The following is a 26,155-nucleotide window of genomic DNA, read 5'->3' as shown; positions in this document are numbered from 1 at the left end:
GCCTGACATTCTAAGCAGGTGACAGTTAAGATGAAGTATTTTTTTATCTTTGAAAGATTTACCTTGTCTTCGAGGCTGGGTCCTAAAATCAACTTATAGGAAGGACAGGCTCCTCGATTTTTCACATGAAACCAAATCTACATTGGCACTTGGGCAGAAATCTTGAAGCCTTTCCACATATAACTTTTAAGACTCGCTATCTCTAAGATTTGTGATGGCAGGAAATTTTTGCAATAGCTCCACAAAATGGGAAGTGGACAAAATGTGTCTGTTTTTGGAAATAACAATTCAGGAAATGAAACATAACTAGTCCTTTTATATTAGCTCCTTTTCGCAGTCTGTTAATTACGCTATCTAACCAAAATTGGAAATTTTGTTATTATCCGACCTCTCCGATACTTTTCTTATAGTTTTAGTTCTCTCCTCCATTTGAAGATTTGAAGTTCCCTCCATGTCAAGAAGAACAACAGGAAGTTTATCAATAACATATTCTCCTCTCCAACTCTCAATGCCAGAGATAAACAGTTGGACTCTAAGAGAAAAGAGTCTGTGTGTACGAAATGGAATCATTACAAGTAGATTTTTAGCAGTATTTTCTCCCTGGAGTATAAATATTTTGAACTTTTTTGGAGGATTTCAACAAAGGAGTGTTAGAAAGAAATACTGGGCGCTTGCAGAAGTCAGCAAATTTATCACAAAAATGGGGTGGGGAATGAAAAGTTATATTTTATTAATTAGAAGGAAGTCACTATTAATGTTAACTATTAACTTCAGTTAGCTGTTGTTTCCTGAGAAACTAACACATGATATGTTCCTCAGTATTCTACAACACAACAGGTTTCAAGTCTTGAAAGTAGTCAAAAATGGGGAAAATAATAGATTGTAGCTTAGAATCTCTCAGCCCTTCAGCTTCAAAAACTTTGTGTGAAACTTCATCCAATTAACATACTTAATAAAGTTTTGAGTCACCAGCTTCAGCTGTTTGCAGCATTTGTGGGAGTGGGAGGAATGAGAAAAAATTCCTAACGCGTTTCCCTCCCACTGCCCTTTCTTCATGATAAAGGTCACAGTTTTGCTTTATGATAGACTGGGTTATAGACTGTCGGGGCTAAAAGAGATTCTTTCAGTCATCTAGATTCATGCTCTTACTTTATACAGGAGAGAAAACTGAGACCCAGAGAATTTAAATGACTTGCCCAAGGTCACAAAGCTAAAAATAATGGGGTAAGGGGTAGAATACAGAGCAGGGACGAGTTTCCCTGTTAATTATTTTCTGTGGTTGTTGGTTCAAGTATGTTAGCCCTACAAGAGACTCATTTTGGTGAGCCAGCTGAAAATACTTGTACTTGTTGCTTCTCAATATAACAAGGATTAAAAAAAAAAAGTCTAGAGGAATGAAAGGGGGAATGGCCACAGAACAAGTGAGACACAGCATATGTGCTTTGGTTTTAAGTCTTTGGGCCAAAATCACACTTATAATCTTGGTAACCAAAAAGAATCTTGTTCCTGGAATGCTTGTAGAGACCTGAATTACTCATAAGCTTCTTAGGAAAGAATTCATCCTTTGTTTGATAGTGCAACGATTCTTGATCAGAAAGGCAAGCAAATCTCTTATTGTTATGGGGCTAGTCGTACTGCAGTTGCTGATGTAACAAACACCTTGGAAATCCTTGATAAAGAGCTGTCCATTTTGAATGATGTTAGTATGGATGAAGTGATCTCAAGAGGTCTCTCCCGGCTCTTCCATCCTTTCCCTGTTGGTGCCAGTACAACAAACCTCACATGCTTGTTTCAGGGAGTTAGACTGGCCAGCAGTGATAGAATTTCTAACTGTAGACTTACTCAACTGGGGAAATAACCATAGGAAGTTTATTCCAAAGTATTGCCAGAATCATTATTCTGAAAGGCTTAACTGAGGAGGATTCAAATACCGATATTTAATACAAAACAACTGCAGTGAAGTCAGTGGCTTTGGGCCACATATTTGGACCATTTGATAACAAGTGACAAGTGTAGCTTCTGGTTTTCCTTCTACTCAATTCCTCCTCCCCCTCATGCCCCCAGAGTAAATCTGTTACTGCCAGAGATAAAAATTCCTTTCTAATCTTCTTGCACAGGTAGGAGACTGACCAGAAGCTTCATGGGGTCTTAATTAAAGGTTTCCATTTTGCTAAAAGATAAGAAAGAAGCACTCTACCTTTATTTCTGAAGTCTCTAGGAACAACTTTAGCCTGATATTATATTAAAATACAACACACAAAATAATATCTGGCATCTTCTTGACATTCCAGAGGCATACTTGAAAAAAAGTGATGCCAAAAGGAGCTAAAAATGATGAAGGAAATTACAGAAGTGTTTGACTAGAATCCAAAAGATTCTAACAGAGGAAAATTTCCCTCCACCCCACAATCATCTTAAGACTTTATACCAAAGAATGCTAAAGATTTTAACTGGTTGGCAAAATACATAGCAGGTGGCAAAAATATTTTTGACTTGGTAGCTAAACATTTTCTTTTTATCTACATACTTGACCATTTTATGAACAAAATTCATCATTAGAAAACAACAATAAAAAATCAGGAAGAATTTATATGTGATAGAGTCCTCTATCTGAAAACAGCAAGGTTCTTGAGTTTTTTCTAGCAACTAGAAGCTCTTCAGTGCTCAAGTATTTGATTCTCTGGTCTCCCCTTGTGTCTCCCTACCCCCACTGAAATACTGTGAATCAACATGAAATTTGACAACACTTTCCCTTCCTCATTGCAGATATGACTCATTGCTCTTGGTGTAATCCCTAAGGACCAGAAGCTCTACTTGAAAGTAAGTAACAGAAGAAGCACCTTAATTCAAGCTGGTTTACCCAGAGAACTCTAATAGTTACTATTCACTGACTTCTTAAGTGTTTTAAAGCTAAGTGCTTGAAGTGTCCTCTCTCCAGCTCCCCCTGAGGAAACCAGTGCAGAAAAGCTGGAGAGGTAGCCTGACTGGTAAGTCTTCCACTTGAAGTTTATCAGCAGTTCTACTTAACCGTACCTTATCTCTAGGATGCTATTGGATTTTAGCTTTAGGAGCATTTTATTTTATTTTCAAGATTTTGGATCATTCAAAATCTTCAGACCATTCTGCCTTTGCATACAAAAAGTAATAGATCTGAGCTACTTCTTAAAAGCATTTCTAATTTAAAACTTGACCCTTTTTCTGCTGTGTGAAAACCGCTACCCCACCTCCCTGTCTGTCTCAGACTGAGAGAGTACTGTGGAGCTTGATTCACTACAGAAATCTCAAGTCATCTGGAAAAGCCTGTGGTCTTTCAGTCAAACAATATTCAAATAAGAAGGAAACAAGAATATTCTACTCCAAGTAAAATTCTACTTACCCTTACTTGAAAATAGGAGAAAATAAATAAAAAGCTGTGGCCCCTTTACTTTTCCAAATCCTAGAAACATCTAGTCCTGAGAGAAATTGTTTCTTGGTTTAAAAGATGAGAAGAGTTGAAGTTAAACAATGATCCTTTTTCCATTTCTTAAAAAAAAAAGAAAGAAAGAAAAAAAAAAAAAGGCCAGCAGAGGCAAATGCTCTGTTGGACAAAGTGTTTCAGCAGATGTTCATTGTCCCAGGGAGAAAACAGCCCCTACTTTGTAGCTTAGCATTTGCAAATTTACAAACTTAAATATTTCTAACTTGAAATGGTCCATGTGGTATAAGTGAGACGTAAATATTAAAATCATTTCTATGACCAAGTGGTTACATTTACCATTAGGTGCATGGAATGCTGACAACTGTCATTATATCATGATATAGTGATTCAATAATTGTCACCCATCAAACTTCTGTGGATTTTTTTCCCAATCATTTACAGTAGCACCCTGGAAGAATATTAATAATTATAGTAATAGTTAGAGAGTGCTTATGTACCAGGCACTCAGAATTATTCTATGAGGTAAGTACTGTTACGATGTCTATTTTAAAATGTGGAAACTAAGGCTCACAAAGTTAAGTCACTTAGTAAATCAGAAAGCCAAGAAGTGGTGGCATTGGCATTCAAATACAGGCAGTGTGACTCTAGGACGGGTAGTCAGACCTTTTCTGTAAAGGGCCAGATAATGAAAACTGTAGACAGTTTTCATTATCTGGCCCTAACAGCTGTGTTACAACTACCCCGCTCTGTTTTTGCAGAACAGAAGCAGCCTAAGACAATATGTAAATAAGTGAGCATTGGTTGTTCCAATAAAACTTTATTTATGGACAATGAAATTTGAATTTCATATAATTTTCATGTGTCACAAAGTATTATATTTCTTTGGATTTTTTTCAACTGTTTAAAAATATAAAAATAGTTCTTACCCCATGGTTTGTACAAAAACACAAGACAGTCTCAATGTGGCCCACTTACTAGTTTGTTGATCCCTGCTCAAAGCTCTTAAAGACTGTATTATTTTTCTAGTAGTGCCTTTTTATAATGTATTTTTTAAAATAGCTAATAGAACTACATTGACATTCTAGCACTATCAAGGTATGTCAGACTTTGATCATATAAAATTATGTTTTGGGAAATAAGATTTGCTTTTTATATTATATGATTAGGTTGACTCATATGAAATTTGCCAATATTTGACTGTTTGACCAATAAAAGTGACAGTTTCATATAGTTTAACATAATGTTTATAAATGTCTATTGTCTTAGGAGGTGACACATTTTATTAGAGCAATAAAGTACAGGCCAGTAACCACAGAGACATGTAATGATTCAAGCCGCAGATGTATGACACATTGGATGATTGTTAAGGTTCCTTCAGAATCTTTTCTATAAAATGAATTAGAATAGTCTAGGAGTTATAAAGAAAGGGGAATGTCATATTACTACATAATTTCTCAGTGACAAGTACTAAACTGAATTATCTCATTTTGTTTCCAGAATGACACTATGAGATGAGTGTTTTTACCAAGTTTATGGTTGAGACAGTCTGGGTTCTTAGAGACTAAGTAACTTACCCGCATTCAGTACACCATTAGGTAGCAAAGCCTGGACTTGAACAAAGATGAAAGGATTCTGCTTTGCTTTGCTCACACAACGAAGACAGTCTCACTGTAATCTGTCAGTAGCACTTAGACTTTTAAGATAAAAATTAATTTTTTCAGATTCATTGCTAGAAAACAGTTGTAAGCCATAGTATTAGAATTTCTCTCATTTATAATAAACTCCAGAAAATATTACTGGCATATTTCTAAACATTTTTGTAGCCACATTTATATTGTATCTTTGGAATTTTTTTATACCAATAACCTCCCCTTGGGTATGATCTCAGTTTATTTTTAAATGGAAGCACAGAAGAAGGTGAGAACAATAGTTGTTAGTGAATGCACTCTTCATAAGCTAAATGATTACTTAAAACTGGTAAGTTTACAAAGTCTGAGAATTTTAGAGCATCAAATTGTTGTTTTCACAATTTGACATATTGATAGAACTTTCAACTCCTGCATATACTAAGAAAACAATTCTACATATACTCAGAAAAAAAAGCATTTGGGAAGGAAAGAAACTACAAAGAAAGATCAAAACAAATTGTCTAGATCAGAATATTAAAATTATAATACCTTGCTTCATTTATGCTTCTCATTCCCTATCTAAAGAAGAAACCAATAACCTCATCAGTGGCTATTGAGGAATAAACTATGACATAGGTAATAAATTCTAAAGAATTCATCAGAGATAGAGATATCCACCCAAGGAAATGAATTACTTTGAGTTACAGTTACACTGGAAAGATACATTACTGCTCTTTTTCTTTTTTTTTTCCTTTTATTTTCTCTTTTATTCCCTTTTCCCTTTATTCTTGGCATAGCAAGTAAAATAAATCTCAGGCACAACTGGCCTCTTTCCACTCACAAGTTTCCATCTTTACTTTTATGTCTTTTTTCCCCCTACATGCCAGATTGACTTTTCTTACTAACATTATTTCAACTCTTCAAATACTCTATTTCCTTTCATTCAAAATTTACTTCAAAGTCAGCCTTCTCTAGAATGCACACCATGTAAGTTGCCATGAAAGTGAAATCTGCCAGAAAGTGAAATTCAGAAATTAATGAAAAGATTCTTGGCAGTCACCAAGAAATAGAGGGTTCACATGGGGAAAAAAAATATGAGCTAACTTTTACAACCACTATTTATAATGCATCAGGTTCTGTTGTTATTTTATTTTGAATATATACTAGACTAGGATCAAAAATGGTTGAAGAAATGGGGATTTTGCATTTTCTGATTTCCACTAGAATGTAATCACAGTAAAAATAGGATTTTTGCTTGTTCACTTGGAATTTCCAATTGAAAACAGTTTTGGAACATGATAGGTGTTCAATAAATATCTCTAGAATAAATGCATGGATTATTGAAGGGTGACTTTGGACATGAGATCAGGAGCACAACACTTAAACAGATATTGTCTTGCCTTAAGAAGTCCTTCTTTATTCACAAGTAGAAGCAATGAGGGAAATATTGTACAAATCAAGCAGACAAAGCGCTATTTAGTAATATGGACATGACATGAGCTTAAAGATAATGTGACCGTTGTCATGTTGGTACTGGTAATAAATAATCAAGGGAAAACTGGACAATCCAGTCAGATCATGATTCCTTTACATAGGCAGATTCCAGAAAGTTCAACTAAAAATTAGGTGTGATCCAGTAGACCAATATTATAAATCAAAGGAGTAGAGGCACATGAGATTTTGGGATGTTCAGAAAACAAAAATTCTACCCACAAGCATGCATGTTAGCATATCATGGCTAACATGATAAGATATGTGAGATCTGAAGAGCAGGATTTCTCAGTCTCAGCATTATTGACATTTGGGATCTGATACATTTTTGTTGTAGGGAGTGGCCTGAATATTGTGAGATTTTTAGCAGCATTCCCGACCTCTACCCACTAGATGGGGGGAGTACCTCACCCTGTCTGATGTGCAACAAAAAAAAAAACCTTCAGACATTGCCAAATTGAGAACAACTGTTCAAAGGAAGGAAGAGAAGAGAGACAGCATTCTCAGGTTTTAGAAATACTTATAAGCAAACATGGAAAAAGGAACTTAGAAGAGTGATTCAAAAGTCATATCATTGCAGTAGATAAGTTTAAAATCCCAGTTTAACAAAAATGTTAAGGACAAAAGAAAGGAATGTCCCTCATGGCTTATCAGAGCACTATAAAGTTTGGTGCTGATTGTGTATAGTTAAACAATAGGACAGTAAAAATTACTAAAATATCTTGCAGATATCTTCTCCCTTTAGAGAAATAATCTTCTATTGTTACAAACAGACGTTTTTTAGTAAAGAGAGTAAGAAAACACTTTATTATATGTGTTATTCTGAATTTCTAAAGTTAGGTAAATTTAATATCCAAAGAGTATGGGAAAATTATCAAAGGCCCAATAATGTTTTTAGAAATCACTGAAATGATTTTAGGAGTTGAACCATAAAATAAATAATTCTATTTTCAAAACAATTTCAAAATAGGTAGTGTAAAAATTGATATGCTACTTAGTAAGGATCCCTGACAGAATTCTAGAACCATCAAAGATCTGCTGAGTGCCTATAATAGAAGAATTGATTGTCAAAACTTTCTTGAGTACACTATAAATAAGATATGTCAAATTAATCTCCTACTTGACTAGGTTTCTTGAATTGTTGATCAAAGTAATGCTACAAATGCAGCGTGTCTTGATTTCCACAAAGAAATTTGTGAAATTTGTGCTCTCTTTGTTATTGCATACAAATTCGAAAAGCACAAGCTGATTGATAATACAGTTTATTTTCCCTACACCACCAGCTAACCATTCCCCCCACCTTCATAGGCTCACCTTGCTATAAATGCTTTTTGGAATCTCTAGAACTCCTCAAAGTATCAAAGCTATTACATTCAATAATCGATAAGTGCCGTTCAAAGTCTATCATATTTATGGTATTTCAATCACTGATCTACAAACTATCAATGCAATTCAGTCTCTTCTTAATTAAGGTTCAGCAAAAATTTTATAGACTGATTTCCATCTCAACCTAGGTGGACATCATTCTTTTTGCAAAATTCTTAATCCACAGAGAAGCAAATTAATATTTGTTTACTTTAAAATACCACTGAAAAATAAAAATAAGATTTTTTGCTACCCTATTAAACATTTTTAACTGTTTATTAATGTCGCAATTACTCCATTATACTTACAAAAAAGAAATGGTGTACCAAATGGGAAGAAATCTGCCTGTGAGATATTGTATCAGTCTGACCTCTGCCCTTCTCCACCCATTCCACATATTCACCTGTCGCCTTGCTCCAGTAAATGCAAAAATGACCAGCAAAAATGTTAGCAGCATGTATATTTTAAGCACTATTGTATCAATATAAAGACTATATTTTCAGGGCAAAAAGAACTTTTTGACAAGGTGAAAAGGGAATGTAAGCTAGATTGGAATTGTTGAATTACATCTTGCCTAGAAACAAATGCACTGTTCCAACAAAAATGGTAATAAGTCACACCAAGTATATAACTACAAACCATGTATTTATTTAAATAGGCTGCTTAATTTTACTACTACATAAATAAAAAAAGAGTGTAGTGATTTTGTGATAGCTGATGAGACTATGACTTGTAATTTTAGTAAATTTTTTTTAAATGTATAGGAATTTGAGAAAGGAGATTCTTATTTGACAAGTTAAAAATAAATGGATAGATTGCGTGTCATATTCAGCTATCGCTTCATCGATATTATTCCACACAATAGTTTCCTTACTATGGTATTGGTTCACTTGTAGAAAACCCAAATCATATTGTCAGGTAAGGGCATGCTGCAAGGATTTCTTTCCAGCATTAACTAGGGTTCATATTACAACTGGTCATCTTTATACTCAGGTGTCTTCAAACACTGAACAAATGGAAACATACTTAATGAGGCAACAAATATTTGACCTGACTTGTATCCATTTTGATGATCTTCTTTGTAAAGGAACTATATCCCTAGGAAACCCAGAGCCATGGAAGAGAGGGGGTAAAATATGACTGTGAAAGAAAGAATCAGTAACAGCACTCAACTCGGTTCCTCTGCCAATTTGACAACGCTTGTTCTCAACATATAGCCTGTGTACACTGTGTGATGTTGTAAGTTCACAGGATTACAGAGTTCAGCCTGAGCCTATGAAAGTATGAACTCTTTAAGAAGGAGAGGGTGATCTGACCCAACAAACTCAATACACGGAGTCCTTGTCAAGCACTTGCCCCACATTGTTACCCACAGTGAGCACTGCATTGTCTGGGAGCAACTAACTTTGAATCAAGAAATGCTATTTTCCTTCCTGAGGAAGAAGTGTAAGTTTTTTGTTTGTGTCACATGTATTAATAAGCTACACTGAATACAAGGACCCTGAGTTTATCTTCATCTTTAAGACAAAATTATGAAGAAAATAGCCAACAGGAAAGAGAGAATGAAAATTCGTACAGATTTTGTTGTTTTTAAGAGAGACAAGTAGCCAAGTTATATACAAGACCAACAAGTCTTCCTTTTGAAGTCAACAAATATAAAGCCCATTTCTTAGAACCTGAGAAACAAGATTTGAAATATTTTCTCCAAATAGAAGTAATGATATAAGCTTCCACAACAATGATTTTAGTATTTCAACTGTAAAAGCACTCACAGCATCTTAGTTTACGTGTATCTACTACTTTGAAATCAAGAGGAAAAAACTCTACAACCAGTCTCACAGACTTACATTATTACCTCTTTTTATTTCCTCTCAGAAACTTAAGCTGGAAGGAAATCAATTTAGCATGATTTTACATGAAACTATCCCAAATAAAATCATTATTTCATATTCACTCATAAAAGCATTTAAGTGATTTAGGAAAAAGTTAAGCAAAAGGAAGAAGATAGTGCTTTAAGATCCAAATCTTACCTGGGAAATTGAAGTTGAACAAAACCCCTGAAATCCTTCTTTACTTGCAGTCCTCTCCTCAAGGGACCAGTAAATCACAGCAGCCTATATTCTTAAACCCTGAAAGAAAAATCAGGAAGCTTGATCTGTGCACATAATGGCCTGCATAATGTAAGAAAGCGCCGTTTCTTGGCAACTAGGAAACAATCCTTTTCAATTAACTCACAGCAATTGGCCCACATTTGTTGTTAAACACAGAGTAAAGAAAATGTTTTAAGACCTCAAAAGAACTTGGTAATAGCTTACCGGGAAAGTCAGATCAGTTTGTTCATTTTGCAAAGCATTTTTGATTAATCGACTGCCCATTCCACTCACCTAACTCTTTCCTAAGAACTTTTGTTGACATACCTGTTTCACTTCCTTGTTGCATATTATTTACTTAAAACCCCAGTCCTGAAGAGTTGCATTCGTTGTTGAAAAAACAGAATGAAAAGGTGAAAAGTAATTCCAGCAAACCAGTGGTGTCCTGGTCTCGGTCATTTTGCTGACCATACTTTGCTTTCTAAAACATCAGCTTGAATGTAGCCCTGGGTGCTCACTACATAATTCAAAACAGTTGTATGTTATATTCTCTTAACTATTAAAGACCACCTCCAGCAGGCACGAATTTTAGGTGATATGTAAGAAATGCAGCTGGGCTAGGTGATTTTGTGCTAATTTAACTATTTTGGAGGATTCATACATACAGTTGTCCTTTGGTATCCTGGATGGAGGGGTTTGGTTCTAGATCCCCTCACCTTGCCCCACGGAGGATAACAAACTCCATGAATGCCTCAAGTCTCTTATATAAAACGGCATAGTATTTGCATATAACCTATGCACATCTTCCAGTACACTTTAAATCTTCTCTAGATTACTTATAATACCTACTACAATGTAAATACTATGGAAATAGTTGTAAATACAATGTAAATGCTATGTAAATGTTGCCAGGCAGGCAGCAAATTCAAGTTTTGCTTTTTGAAACTCTCTAGAATTTTTTTTTTTCAAATATTTAGATCCATGGTTGGTTGCATCTATGGGTGCAGAACCCACAGATCTGGAGGGCCAGGTGTAGTTATGAGAATTTGATGAACTCTTTGGACAATCTTCTTAGGGTGCTTTGCATTCTCATATACATATTTGAAATTTCATATATCCATAGGGGCCCATATGTGAGGCCCTTATTTAAAAATCTCTGTTCAAAAAGGCAAGTAGTGAGGAAAATATGTTATACATAGATGATTTTTGCTGTTAACGAAACTTTACCATTGCAAATGGTGAAGTTGTGACTATCTAGTATGACCATATCTCCCAAATGAAAAGACAGCTTAAGATAATTCCATATCCAACAAAGCCAAATTGGATGAATTTTGTCTTCATCTCCCCCTCCATTTTGCCAAGATTGACCAAGAGTGTACATTATGAGGTTTACCTTCGACAGCTCTTTTGTTTTCTTTTTTTCCTTTTATCATCCAAATCTTGCTAAAATGTGTTAATTTTGTCTTGCTATCATTAGTGGGCAATTCTTCTTAGGTAATATTTTTTTTAAACTATAACCTTTTGTTGGGATTATCTTTACACAAAGCACTTTCCCTGTTGGTGGGAATTTGAGGCAGTATTGTAAACTGTTGAAGCTGTATTTGGGTAGACCTTCTGGCACCTCAAATCACACTCCAGACAGCTGTGTACACTTGCCATGGATAGAACTGGCTGGGAAAATTTTATAAGTGTTTCTTCAGCTTTTGTGCGGACTCTTCCACTTGCTAGCTCTGTGACCTGAGGCAGATTTGTTAAACCTTTTGTGTCTCAGGTGCCTTATCTGTCAAATGAAGTTAATATTTACATCATAGAGTTATTTTGAGGATAGACTAAGATTACATATGTAAAGCTTCTTAAAACAATGCCCAGCAGATGGTAAGTGCTCAAAGGTTAGCTATATTATTATCATCACCCTTGTTGCTATTGTTAGCACTTCTGAACTAAATAACTTTCAAGGTCCTTTTCAGATTTAGGATTTCCAAAATCCTATGTCATCCTTACATAAAAATCTAAAGTAACATAAACAAAGGCTCTAGAGGCACATTCTTCTTCTTCCTTTTTTTTTAATAGAAAATCCTCATTTATCATCTAATACAGCTAATGTTTAGAACTTTTATATACCCTCTCACTAACAAAGGAAAATATGCAATTATTTTGAAAAGTGAAAACTTTATCTTTCTGAAAAATGCATTTGTGTTAAACAGACTGACTTAATTTAACCAAAGTCTTAGAGAAGCAGAAATTTTCCAAGAGTCTTTTCTTATAAGGCATTTTATTATGTGCAATGCAATTATACAAGAATCACAAGCCTTTCATCTCATATTCTTAAAATGTATGGACCATTACTTCAGCTTTTGGCATCCGTTTAGATGTATTTTTAACCACAGCTGCAAATCCTAATATTTGAGAGGAAATGCATGCTTTTGAGCATTTGCTGTAAACACAGTCCAGCCAGAGTGAGCCGTAAAGACTCCATCTGATCCTCTCCAGCTTAAAAGGCAGGTTTAACCTTAGGTCTTGGCCAAATCCATTGTGCAGCTTCCTCAATCAAATACCACGCCATCTCTCTGCTAGGAAAAAGTTCAAGATTATTCTTAGAGGCCAAATGAACCAATCTTCTTGGGAGGGAATGGATTCAGCTACCTGGGTAGATATTTACCATCATCTGCTTGTTACATGACAGTGCCTCCCTTGTTCTTTATTTCTACCAGTCTTGTTTGCCTCAGTATCTTGAAATAGCAAATTCTAGCACAGGGGAAATTAACCCATGAAATGTGCAAAAAACTGAAAGGACAATATTTGTTTAAAAGTACTGAACTCTGGAGATTGTAACAGAAATACTCTGGAGAACATCAATCTAATGTCTCTCTCTTCACAGAAGATTGGATGTAATGTGAAAACAGTGCTACATAAACTACTCGGAAATGTGAATTCCTCATCACAAATTCTGTAACAATCTAAGTCACAGAGTCATTTCCCTTTCATAACTCTGAGCAAGTCTTCAAAGTTCAGTTCTACCAATTCAAAGAGCATAAAATATAGCATGATATACAGTATTTATTAGTAACTTTGGGGTACCTTTATTTCTAATTCAATGTAATGTTGAAAAATGATTCATTATGGGAAATATTAAAATTTAAATAAAAATAAAATGAATACTGTTATACAAAAACATGTAGAAGTCATAGATAATCCTTCCATAGCTTATATGTTTGCAAACAAGATACCATCTCATATGACACAAGTTGATGGAGACCGTGCAAAATAATTTTTGTGTATGGTATTTAATGATAAAGTATTTTACAAAATGAAGTATGTTATAAGCATTAACTAAAAATAGAAATAAGAGTTTAGTGGATTATCATCAGTAAAACCAAATATTTTTGAGTTCTCATTTTTGGAGCTAAGAAAAAAAATGAGTTTATGAAACTGCCTGAATGCCCATCAGAAGGGTACATATGGTTTCTGTAATCTAGGATTCTAGTTTTTAAGCTGCACGGTAAGAAAGAACTGACATGGGAAACTTGTGAAACATGCAGATTCTTGGGCCTCAGTCTTGGAGATATGAATTGAATGTCTTGAGTGAGGTCAAGGAACCTGTATTGTAGTTAGATTCCTAGTACTGGCGTGAGTGGGCTTAGGGGTGCTGTTGAGAATTACTGACCCAGAGAAATACAGGCAGCTGAGTCTCTGCTCCTCTGACAGAGGGAACACTTGGATAACTGAAAGAGGAAGCAGGTTACCAAAAGGGAGAAGTGTGTTTGGTCATGAGGAAAAATAGGAAATACAAGTTAGCTTCCCTGGGCCAGAGAACAGGATGGAGAAGAGTGGGGAATGAATCTTGAAAGGCAAACAGAAAATGCAGACACACCTACAGTGGGATCCCATATCACACTTGTAATGACATTTACTGTAATAAAAGCCAAACATCCTTACTATAGACTACCAGACTGGGCGCCTCTTACCTCTCAGTTCTCACTGTTCTCCCCTTAACTGACTCTACTTGATCTACCAACTATTCTTTAAAATACAGAATCCTCTCCTTCCTTCACATCTTCCCTTAAATGTCATCTTCCCAAGAACCTTTCTCCCACCACCCTGTTTGAAATCACAACCCTTGCCCAACCCTGCTGATACTCCCTATTCCCTTCCTGCCATAACCATTTATCACCACATTCTATACCTAGAGTGTTCATTTTCTGTCTCTTCCCACTAGGCCATGAACTCTATGATGGCAGGAATTTTTATCTGTTCTGTTTACTGATATATCCCCAGCATCAAGAATGTCACCTGGCACATTCTAACTACTACACAGGATTAAAGAGGGTCTCCAGGAAAAGTATCATATTGTTAACACTTAGAGACAGAAAGGACTTTATTTAGCATGAGACGTAGAAAAAAATATTTTAAAGATTCATTTTTAATTTCTCTGTGCTCTTCTAAAAAAAGAAAGTAAGAAAACTGAATTATGGGAATCTTTTCAACTGTTACTACGCTTCAAGGTATATTTATTTTCCATTCTTTCACAAAGGTGAGCATGCATAGTTATTGTTTAACCCTATCAAAAGCTAATAATTGTGTCACTTTAGCCTTGGGGAAATGAAAAACAGGAAGCTTTTTATCAAGGTACATAGATTCATAAGTAATATTTTAAAAGGTTATTTGAAGGGTGTTAACAGAATTACTTTTGAACAGACCTGTAATAAGGTAAAATAAAAATCTGTTTTTTTCCTGAAAAAGCATTGAAAAAAACCTGGAAATTGGCCATTGATACCCTACTTTTTTTTTACTTACCTGACTAAACCTGAATATTATTTTTTTAGCAAAACTGTTATAGAAATAAGCCTTAAGCAATGGAAATTATTGTTCTAATTAATAATGGCAAGATTACTGCATTAAATTGCAGAATGTATTTCTTCCAAAAGGCCTAACTATACAGATTAAAAACAGAAATGACCTCACCAGTTCATCTGAAAAGCAAGGAAAGGCCTTACCCACTTCAAAATCTTTCTTTCACTCCTTCCCCAACTCTTGTTCTTTAGGAAAGTCCACTTTTATTTATATATCACACTGGGCTTCCTCCCCTAATAATATGAAAATACCTCTAAGTTATTTTCAGTGACATTGTAATGGCCTGGTAGCTTTCCAATTACTTGACTTAGTGGACAGCTAAGTATTGTTCACAGGACAACTTCTGACACTGGGTGCATAGAAGTCCCCGGAGAGTGGGTGGTGCAAAATTATCATTGAAATGGAAACAGAAGGGGGAGCAGGAGGTGAGAAATGTTTCCAACTTTCTGCTTTGTCCTGTGTACAGGAGACAAGTGACTCTCTCAAAATAACATAAATCTCCACATGTTTCCTGACATCCCATTCCTTTTACATTCCAACATCTTCAAAATTCAAAATACATTCATCAAATAAATTAGCATCAACAAATAACCATCACATTCACATTATGTTTCCAACAATATTATCTATATGCCCTTCCCAAAATATTCTCTCTCCCTTCCCCTCTATCTCTATCTCTCAGTCTCTCTCCACGTCTCCCCTCCCCTTCTCCCTCTTTCACACACACACACTACCTATCAAAAGTGTAAGCTTGCCCTTATCTGACTTGTTAACTATACATCTACTCTGTGTCAAGTGCTGGTAAGTAGATTATGTATTTATTTCATTTCACCCTCAAAACAGTCCTAGAAGGTGAAAACTTTTATCTCTGTGTTACAAATGAGGAAGATGAGCCAAAGAGATGTTAAGTAAATTTCCTAGTCACATTTATTAACCAAGAGGCTAAAATCAGCTTAGTCTTTAGTGACTCTAAAACGCCTGCTTATAACCCACACTGTATGGTCTTTCCTCAGCCCCCTGCCATAGCCAACAAATGATTATACTTGAAAACTCCCCCGACTTTTGTGTGTTAAATAAATAACATAAATTAGAATGCCAGGCAAATCTACTGCTTATGACCCTTTGAATAGATCTCTTTAGTCCAATTAACATTTTTTTTGGCTTTTTATAAAACATCATGAAGTGCTTTTAAGGACAAAAGAAGCAAATATTTTCATGTGGCCTTATGTAATGATGTGCAATTTAGACCTAATCCCTTTAGCCCAGAGATGGAAGACTGACACTCTAAACAAAGCTCATTGTGTTCTTTTGTGCTGCCATAACAAGGTATTTAAAGGATGAAATTCTGGCTGGCAGATGGACTTCCTGGCATAACTATACATGCATCACAGAAATTGTTTTGTTTCAAAAGATTCAAACAAGATGCCTGACATTTCTCAGAAGACATTTCCATTTATAAACATGGCAACTTGTTAGGTGGGGATGTTAAGAGACAACAACAAAGGTTTTTAAGGCTTTTGTCCTGTTTATAACTTTGTATGATGGGCAGAAAGTGCATTTACTGAAACTCATCCTAGCTCAGAGAACATGCACACATAAGGACCTGAGTTGCTATTTTAGAATCTCAGCTACCCAAAGCTGCCAAGATGTGAGGAAGCTAAGCCAGAAGTAGGGGCCACCTGTATGTGCTTTCACTGAGAGCTGAGCTGAGCTCCCAGTTGACAGCTAGTGTCCACTGCCAGCCATGAGAGTGAGCCTCCTTGAACATCCAGCCCAGTCGAGCCTTCAGATGACTGTAGCCCTGGCTGACATTTGACAACAACTGCATGAGAGACTCTAGGCAGGATCTGCCCAGCTGAACTCTTCCCAAAATTCCCATCAGGCAAAATCATGAATAAAATAAAATGAATGTTGTTTTGTATAAGTAAGTTTTGATTGGACTTGCTGTGTAATGAAAGTAACAAATTTTGCTACCAGGAAGTAGAGTATTACCAGGACCAGTGAGTATCAAAGTGGCTGTCAGTGAAGGCTTGAAGGAGAATGAATGAAATGTGATTAGGGGGTAGAAACCTTGGATATGTAATGGTGTGACGTTTATGCAAACTGTCACTGTAGAAAATAGAAAGGCACCTAGTGAACTAATAGATCCGGGGAAGCATATTTCTAGGCTAAGTGCTGAAAATGACAACTGATGTCTTCTAGCTGCACATCATAAGATGAAGGTAAAGAGGTATGAGTTAAAGTAGATATTATTCCATTTTCAGGCAGAATGTAGAACAAACAGAAATGGCTCTTGGTTTGCTAGTTTTAAAAATAAAACTAATTATCATCTCTAATCCCTCCAGAAGAAGACTCTCAAAAGGAAAAAAGAGCTTCAGGGCAAAGATCAAATCCAGGGTACTGTCAGGAAACATGCTCTTAGGGTAAATATGGCAAAATGTATAACTGTAAAGCCCTTAAGACAGAGATAGATTTAAGGGAGTTTCTCAGAGACCCTTGCAAAAAGCCATCTGTGGATTTTTTTGGATGTGTCTCACAGAACCTCTGTTTTCAATTAAACAGTAAACCTTCTAAGAATCTTAAAGGAATAGATCCATAGCAGCCTCATAGGAACCCAAGCTAGAGATCTACTCTGAGATCAAGGCTTCAGTTTTTCTATAGGGACACAGTGTTCAAGATTGAATATTTTAAGCAAAAAGCAAGGTTTCTTTTTATTATGTAAGTCAAACCAACACAAGTTTCAAATGAGGATTTTTTTTTTTAGAAGTTAACTCAATAGACTCTAAAATATAGTGTTCTCTTTGGAAGGGGAAGTGTGTACATGGCCACTGTGATTTTGCCTGACCAGAGGTTCCTACCAGACTCCATTTGTTGAGACAGATTCCCTCAGACACAGGACATCTACTGTTGAATCAGTTATCAGGCAAGCATTGGAACCCCTTGCAGAGGCTGCTAACCTTTAACTGTTCACTAGCTTACGTTCTCAGGCAATCCAACTTTCGGGAACAGACAGAGGGATTGTGAGTTTGAAGAGAGCGTGTTGTGTTGCAGTAGTGGCAAGTTTCAGAGGCAGAGATGTGAAGGAGATTAGAAGAAAATTTACAGGCTTGGCATTAGGAGGTACACATGATCTCAGTCCTGCCAGAGCTTCACCTCTGTGACGAAAGACTTGACAGCCTCTAAAACTGTACTTGGTAATGTTGAAAGTTGCTGAGACTCGTACATCTATTCCCCTACCATGCACCAATAGGAAGGAGAAGAGTTCTCTGGAAATGTGTTAGTACTGGAGAGTATTTTGCAATGAGCCATATGACAAGGTGCTATTGAACACTTTGGAAAATCGGATTCAGTCAAAGCATGTTATTACAAGAGCAACATACAGTAAGGCATTATTGGAGAAGTTTTAGAATGGGAGGTCTAAATTCTCCTTGTTAGCAAAGCTGTATTCAAGCAGAGAAGAGAGAAAGGTGACAGATGTCCTTCTGGAACCCAACGAAATGGCAGAGTTGAACTGGAGGCCTTAGCTGGACTTGGGGAGTTGCAGTTGATAGTGCTAGTTTAACACCCTTAGTAAAATCAGCTTCCCTGCAAGTAAGGTCCCGGGGAGTGGTCTCCACCCTCCAGCTCTGATCTGAAATCCAGAAAATCTCGTGAGAGACTGTGTCCATTATCTTATGAAGTCTAATCTTAGAACAGCCAGACCATGAAAGGACAAACCACCTTTAACTTAGGAGGCATTCATTTATATGGTGCATATTCGATGCATAGGGTTGCCAAGTGAGCAAGAAAAGTATATCTATCCTCCCCTACTGTTAAAAATTTTGGTTATAGAGAAGATGGATATTTTCAAGCAAACAACACTTGCTATGGGAGACTTTCCATTAGCCATCCAGAAATTAGGAGCACAAAACAAAGAGGAACCAAGGAGACGTAATCCCTGCAAGCAAAATTGCCTAAGAGATATGCTTGCTCCTTCTTCTGGTAGAAGGCAGAGATTCTACAAGTAAGGGTTGAAAAGAGTGGAGACTGATGCTCCTTTCTTGTATGTAGGAGTCGTTAACCCAGGAGTAAGCCTTGATTCTGAGAGTGGGAAAGATGAAAGAGTTTGGTGAGAATTTTTCAGACCCATTTCCTCTAATTCTGGAATCTTCAAGCTAGGGACAGCTGTATAGCATCCAGAAAACCACATGCCGCAGAGATGTCTGCTTATGCAGGGAGACCCTGCCTGATTAGGCCGGGGCCGTGGCGGTATTGGCGTGGGTGACTTGTACTGTGTAGGTGAAACCCCTTCCCAGGTTTCAGGTGACAGGGTAGTCCTAGAAATAAATAGCTCGGGTGCCAATTCAGATCCTCAAAGAGAAAAAAGTTGTTGCTTGAGACTCGGGTGCTAAAAGTAAATTCAGTCTTGTCTTTTCACTCATACCTCGGGAAGAAGATTCATACAGAAGGTCAGCAGGAGACTGCATTTTCCTTCTCAGGAGGCTGTACCTGATGCTGTTGTGCACCACCCAGATCCCCTTCCAGAACTAAGGGCGTCACTCTCCTAGTTGACTCGAATTTTGGATGCTAATGGTTCACAGCTGCATCCTTCAAGAATTGTCCTTGGCCCAAGGAATCCTCCCCACCCAAAGTTATGCCCTCTTCCTGGGACGGGGCATACATTCAGTGCCTGGATGGTGCAGGATGCAAAGATTATGTCCCCCTTGCCTTGATTCGAGATGTCTCTAAAGGGTCATTCCCCCTTCAAAGGGCCTCATGGAATTCACTGCAGCTGTTCTTGTAATTATATCACCAATCATCACCCCTTCTCACATGTCCTTGATTAGCAGTGATTTCCTTAAGAAATTAAATTAAATATTTTAATGCTAACTTGGTTTCAACACACTGCTAGATGCTAGGAAAAAATCAAAATTATGACCTGATCTGATCTCCAACTTCGAGGAGATTTTAACTTACAGAAATGACAGATGACTTCAAAATAGCATACAAGGCCCTGAGGCCTAAGTATAAGGTGCTCAGTCATTCAGTTATCAGACCTCAAACACCTGTATGTGCTTCATGCAGCACGTTGTAAAGATCAGTGCATCCTGGGCCTTGCTTTTAAGGATTTCACTGGGCTCAGAGGAGGGAAGATCTCTTCTTGACAAGAGTTTCTGCATAGAGGCTCAATTTGTTTGTTTAAGGACATCCTCACTTTGGAAAAAGAATTTGAGTTGGATTATTAAAAGTAACTAAGTATTTTACACAGGATTAGAGTGTGATGGGGTGGGAGGGAAACTCCAGGTTGAAGTAATAACATGCATCAAGTGGAAGACCATTTTCTCATAACAGTTCCTGATAAGGTCTTCTAAGGTTGTTGCCAGAGGAGAATATTTAACAGGAAAACAGAGTCTATAGTGGGAAGAGGCTTGAAGACAAAGATAAGGAATTCTGGTTTGTTTAGCAGAAAGCATAAAGATTGTTTCTAGTTTATCCTCTGTGTTTATTTAAAACTTTATGGTCGAGCTCAGTCTATCTCACGTCCTGCCTTTGCTTGTTGATGGTGATATCACAATCACTGCTCTTGACAGCCTTTTTTTGTGACTCTCACCTTAGTTCTGCTTCATTTGTCTCCATCCTTGGCCACATTGGTCGTCTCACTTTGAGAAATAATCAACTGTGGTTTTAAATCACTTGGTTTTGGGGTGGTGGTTTGTTACACAACAGTAGACAACTGATTTATAATTTGTTCTGTTGCACAAAAGCCTCACTTGGGTGACCTCGAGAGGGGCAGTCCCAAATTGGCAGAGGTTTGGGTAGTGTGCATGATCATCTATTTTGTGTCAAACGACAGGTAGGTTGAGATAAAATTATATATGAACTCGTTAGCAGTGACAGATAGTTTAGCTAGCTGTTCAGGGGCTTGGAAGAAGAAAAGATAGAAGAGTGAGAGAAAGAGGTCTGGAGAAGAGGCATGTGAATTGTCATATAAACATGAGCATGAAATGTGAAATATCTTTGATTCACATTGTAATGCCCAGCAGTGGAATCCATCAGAAGGGCACTAAATAACCATATAGAATAACTTAGCCAGTCTTTGTTGAAAGTCACCCCAGTGCTGCACAAAGGGTTTATATGGGAGAAGCTATGGAGGCAGGGACAGAGGCTGTGCATGAGCCGAGCAACGTGGACTACCACTCACCAAGGCAGACCTGGTACAGCTGCCGCCAGTCATCTAACCTACCAGCAGCAAGACTAATGCTGTCCTCTAATATGGCACTGTTCCTTGAGGGGTCCAACTAGACAAAGTTGATCACACTACGTCTGTGAAATCTCAGGAGCCAGAAATTTTGAGTGGTGTTCTCTATGTGATTGCCTTTCCTGTCTGTTAGGCTTATAGGCTGCACCATCATCCAAGAGCAAACAAAATGTTTAATCTACCAATATGTGATTCTACATAAATTGCATTGGACCAAGCAGTGCACTTTGTAGCAAATGAAGTGTGACAGTAGGCACCTGACCATGAGATTTACTGGTCTTGTCACATTTCACCACTCCAATTCTGCCAGCCTCGTAGAATGATGGAATGACTTTTTGAAGGTATGTATCTAAGGTGGCAAGTTGGAAATTACACTCTACAAGAATGTGGTACACACCTTCATCCTCCAGAATGAAGAGCATACCCTAAACCACGAATCATATGATGCTGTGTTTCCCAAGGGGAAAATACATGGATCTGGGAATAAAGGGTTGCAAGGAGAAGGGACCAGGCTTATTATCACTACCAGTGACCCATTTAAGAAACTTGTTCTTCCCATCTCCACAATTCTAGATCCTGTAGGTTTTTAATGGATGTAATTCCCAAAGGGAGGATGATGACTCTACAGGAGCCCCATTAAACTTTAGCCATGACTGCCACATGGTTACTTTCAGTTCTGTGTGCCAGGATCTAGTAGGTCAAAAAAGGACCCACAATCCTGCAGGGTTAATTGACTCTGATCATCAGAAGGTAGGGCTGCTATTACATATTATGTAATAGGATCAGGAAAAATACGTTTGGCACCTAAGTGAGCTGCTGGGGAAGGGGACTCTTGGTATTCCTCTAACCAATTTTAATGGCAAATGGACATGTACAGAAACCACATCCTGAGAAGGGCACAGCAACTATGTGCCCAGACCTCTTCAGGGATAGGGGTCTGAGTCATCCCACCAGATAAGTGATGGAAACCAGCTGACTTCCCAGTGGTAGTCAAAGGCGAGAGGAATCTAGTAGATGGGGTTAATAGTTGAGGGAGACTATAAATATCAGATGCGGACTAGACAGTATTTGTAGGGGGGAGGGTGGAAGGAGCTGGGCAGAGAAGGAGGCTGACACTGTAGCTTTTCCCACTAAACTTTGTCTAAAAGCTTTCCCAGGAACAGAAGCCAGTTATAATCCTGAAAAAGTTGTTCCCTTGTGAAGAGAACATACTGCATGAAGCTAGTGGAACTACATGGGCATGGGGTGGATTTTAATTGATGCATTTGGACACCTCCTAGATTCCCCTTCATGGTCAAGGCTTTATGGTCCCAGATATTGGGAGTACTGATTGCAGTTGAGTTACAGTTACATCCAACTCTGGGAATTGCCCTCAGCTGAGGGAAACTGCTTTGCTCAAGTCTCTGCTCCAGTTCCTGGGAGGGGCAGCCGTATCCGATGACTAATTGTTGTGGGGTACATTCCTTAATGTGAGCTGTCTTTAGTAGGATCATCCCAGTCTTGAGGGATCTCTGTGGCATTGGCTGAGGCTACTGTTTCAATGTATCTCATTTCAAATTCTACCTCTACTCAACTTGCTTCCTTTGCTCCTTCGAAGATACTGCTTTCAAGAGCACTTCTGATAAACCTCTTGCATGCAAATTCTGGGGGAACTTTACCTGTAACAATGGGGTATATTTATAAACTTAAATTTCTGAGAAAGGTGGATCCTGAAGCCTCCTTTACTCTGAAAACCTCTTTAAGGGGTTTTGTGTATATAATGCTGAGTGTAGGAGATCCTTATATTCTACACAAAATAGGGAGAAGAATTCAAAACTCACAGGAAGCAATTTTATAAAGAGGGAAAAAGATGAAACCTGGTATACATGGGAGGAATAGATTTCTTGTTGAAACTGGTGAAGGGATTGAGTTTTTTGCATTCAGGTTGATGAGGGAAGAAAGTGGGCATATACATATATAGGAGTCACATACGTAGAGTCTATGATCCCTTCTTGGGACTTCCAAGGGTCTTTGAAACTGGAACTTAGAGGGGCAGAAAAATCCATGGCAGATATCAGACTACAAAATACATTAGGTGTATCAAGTTGTATTCTTTTAGTTGAATTTATTTTCACATTAATGTCTCTTCCTAAATCCATTTTTAAAAAATTACTTGTTGCTGTTATTGTGAGTTATCAGCATTGGGGTCATCTTTGCTTTCTCTCAAAGGCTGCACTCAATACTCTGGAAACCTCATTGGGTCTACGTTCAAAATATATTCAGAATTCAGGAAGTTTTTAGACAGAAAGGACTATGAGACCAACCACAAACCATATCAAGAAATGAAGAATACTGGAAATGGAATAAAGGAAGGTAGTATAAAATTAATTTTTCTTACTTTAATTTATTTAAAAGATAACCATCTAGAGCAAAAATAATAGTAATGTATTATATATTTGTCACAAAATGAACATACAATGTATGACAACAACAGCAGATGGGAGGGAGCAACTGGGCATATACTATTGCAAGGTCCTTATGGTACATTTGAAGTGATACAATATTGTTTCAAAGTAGGTCTTGATTAATTAAACATGTATACTTTAAAACCAATGGCAACCACAAAAAATTTTATGGAAAGGTAAAAGCCCATAGTAGAAATAAACTAGAATAAAAAATTACTCAGTGAATTCAAAAGAAGGCAAAAAAAAAAAAAAAGAGGGGTGGGGAAGAAACAAAGAACATATAGAATGCTAGTAAACAGGTAGCAAGTTGATAGAGTTTGATCTAACCATAGAATAATTACATTAAGTTTAAGTAGAATAAACACCAGTTAAAAGACACAGATTACCAGATTGGATAAGATAGCAAGATACGCTGTCTCCAAGAAACCCATTTTAAATATAGGACATAGATAAGTTAAAAGTAAAGAGTTGGAAAAAGATACACTATGAAAATACTAATCAAAAGAAAGCTGAGTTAGTATATTTATAAATGACAAAGTAAACTTTAGAATAATAATAATAATAAATATTATTAGAGATAAAAAGAGAGGCATTACATAATGCTAAAAGGGTCAATTCTCTAAGAAAACAATCCAACTTGTATACGCACCTTAACAACAGAGCTCCAAAATATGTAAAATGAAAGTTGATAGAAAATAAAAGACAAATTCACAGTATGATTGGAAACTTCAACACTCCTCTCAGCAATTGATAGGACAAATAGAAAGGATGTTCAGGATATAAAAGACCTGACATAATTGACAGCTTGACCTAATTAATAATTGTAGGACACTCCATGCAACAACAGTAGGATACACATCATTTTCAAGTTCAAAAGGATTCTTCACTAAGATAGACCATCTTCTGGGTCATACAACCTTAGTACATTAATACATTTAAATGAATTGAAATTATATAAAATATGTTTCAGACTTTAACAGAATTAAATTAGAAATCATGAACAGAAAGATATCTAAAGAGTTCCCAAATATTAGAAAATAAAACTAATTATTTCTAAATAGTCCATGGGTCAAAAGAGGAAATCACAAGGGAAATTAGAAAATATTTTGAATTAAATGAAAATAAAACACAACACATCAATTTATGGGATATAGCTAAACCAGTGCTTAGAGGGAAATATATAGAATTAAATGCTTATATTACAAAATACTATCAGAATTTAACTTTTTCTCAGTTCTACTTATGATCCATTACTCTTTCTCACCTGGATTATTGCAAAGCCTCCTAACTTTTGTCCTTGCTTCTACCCTTGACACTACAGAGCAACCAGAGTAATTCATTTAAATCCTATCGGGGGGAGGGTATAGCTCAGTGGAAGAGTATGTGCTTAGCATGCACAAGATCCTGTGTTCAATCCCCAGTACCTCTATTAAATAAACAAACAAACAAACATAATTTTCTTTCACCACCAAAAAAACAAAAACAAAAACACAAACACCCCCCCAAAAGTAATGATAAAAAAATTAAAAATTGAATGTTTAAAATCAATCAGTCAATCAATCAATCCTATCAGATCACGTCACTCTCAATCCTACATTGGCTATCCATTTTTCTCAGTATAAACACCAGACCCCTTAAGAGGCCACCTTGACTCTGTATTGCTTGCTTGCTTGCTTGCTTCAAGCACATCAGACACACTCCTGTCTTGGGCTATTTCCTGGCTGGCCCTTTGTCTAGAACAGTCTTTCCCCTAAAAGCCACTTGGTTAACTCTCTTACTTCCTTTAAATCTCTGCTTAAACATGCCTTCCTCAGTGAGACCTATCCTGACCAAACCATTTAAAATGACAGCATGCCTCTGTTATTCCCACAGTCCCAAACTTGCCCTGGTTTTTTTTCATAGCATTTTATCACTTTCTGTTAGATTATTCTTATCACCTAAGTCCTCCCACTAGAATATAGGCTCCTTGAGGACAGTGATTTTCTTTTTGTCCTAGTGATTTAGTTGTTACTGTTTTTCCTGGCATATCACAAAAATCAGTGTCTGGCATATAGTATGCACTAAATACGTATTTCAGACAAAGAAGGAGATAAGGGAAGATGTCAATAGGGTGAGGTGGGAAGGGGAGACAGTCAAGGGGAGGCAAAATCTTTAGCAGTATAACTTTGCTGATGTCTAATGCTAGATATTGTACTTGAAGTTTTGTTCTAGTGAACTCAGTACTCCTTGTTGCAGAATATATGATTGCTTTAAAAAATCCAGTGCCTCACCTTTTTTCCCTTAATTTTTATTTCTGTAGTAAGCCCTTTGGAAGTCCTTTTATTGCCATTTTCATATTTCTTCCTAATTCTCTACAGTATTTTGTAAAGTTTCTGGCTTCATAAGTCTATATTTATATGAGTAAACTCGAGAGTCATAATAGGGATGGGAATGGCAGCATGTATGTCTCCATGGCTCGGAAATTTATTTGTCAGTGTACTTGTGCATATTTAGTCTCAGGAGGGGATCTATATTCTGAAAGATGCTTGCGTCTTGAAAAAGCATAAAATGTTCATTGACATAAAAGCATAAAGTGCTCATAAGACAATTTAGAGGTTAAGAAGGTGTGCCTTAAAATCATATTCTCCTCA

At 36.9% G+C, this 26,155-nt stretch overlaps 1 protein-coding gene and 1 non-coding gene across 4 annotated transcripts in view; one reads left to right on the top strand and one right to left on the bottom strand.

Annotated features, from left to right (window-relative positions):
* The window catches only part of ITPRID2 (ITPR interacting domain containing 2), a 79,838-nt gene extending 69,832 nt beyond the window's left edge, over positions 1–10,006 (bottom strand). Inside the window, exon 1 of the mRNA XM_072961257.1 lies at positions 9,933–10,006. The gene's annotated coding sequence lies outside the window, so the exon portion shown is untranslated. The remainder of the gene's footprint in view (positions 1–9,932) is intronic.
* The window catches only part of LOC102539917 (uncharacterized), a 136,923-nt gene that overhangs the window by 33,580 nt on the left and 77,188 nt on the right, over positions 1–26,155 (top strand). For all 3 annotated transcript variants that reach the window (XR_012072707.1, XR_012072709.1, XR_012072708.1), the window contains exons 5-6: positions 2,767–2,820; positions 23,290–23,433. This is a non-coding gene — a transcript (uncharacterized protein). The remainder of the gene's footprint in view (positions 1–2,766; positions 2,821–23,289; positions 23,434–26,155) is intronic.

The sequence above is a fragment of the Vicugna pacos genome, chromosome 5 (assembly GCF_048564905.1).
Source record: "Vicugna pacos chromosome 5, VicPac4, whole genome shotgun sequence".
NCBI classification, from domain to species: Eukaryota; Metazoa; Chordata; class Mammalia; order Artiodactyla; family Camelidae; genus Vicugna; species Vicugna pacos.
Note: the sequence above shows the minus strand (reverse complement) of the source record. Positions and strands in the feature narration are given on the sequence as shown.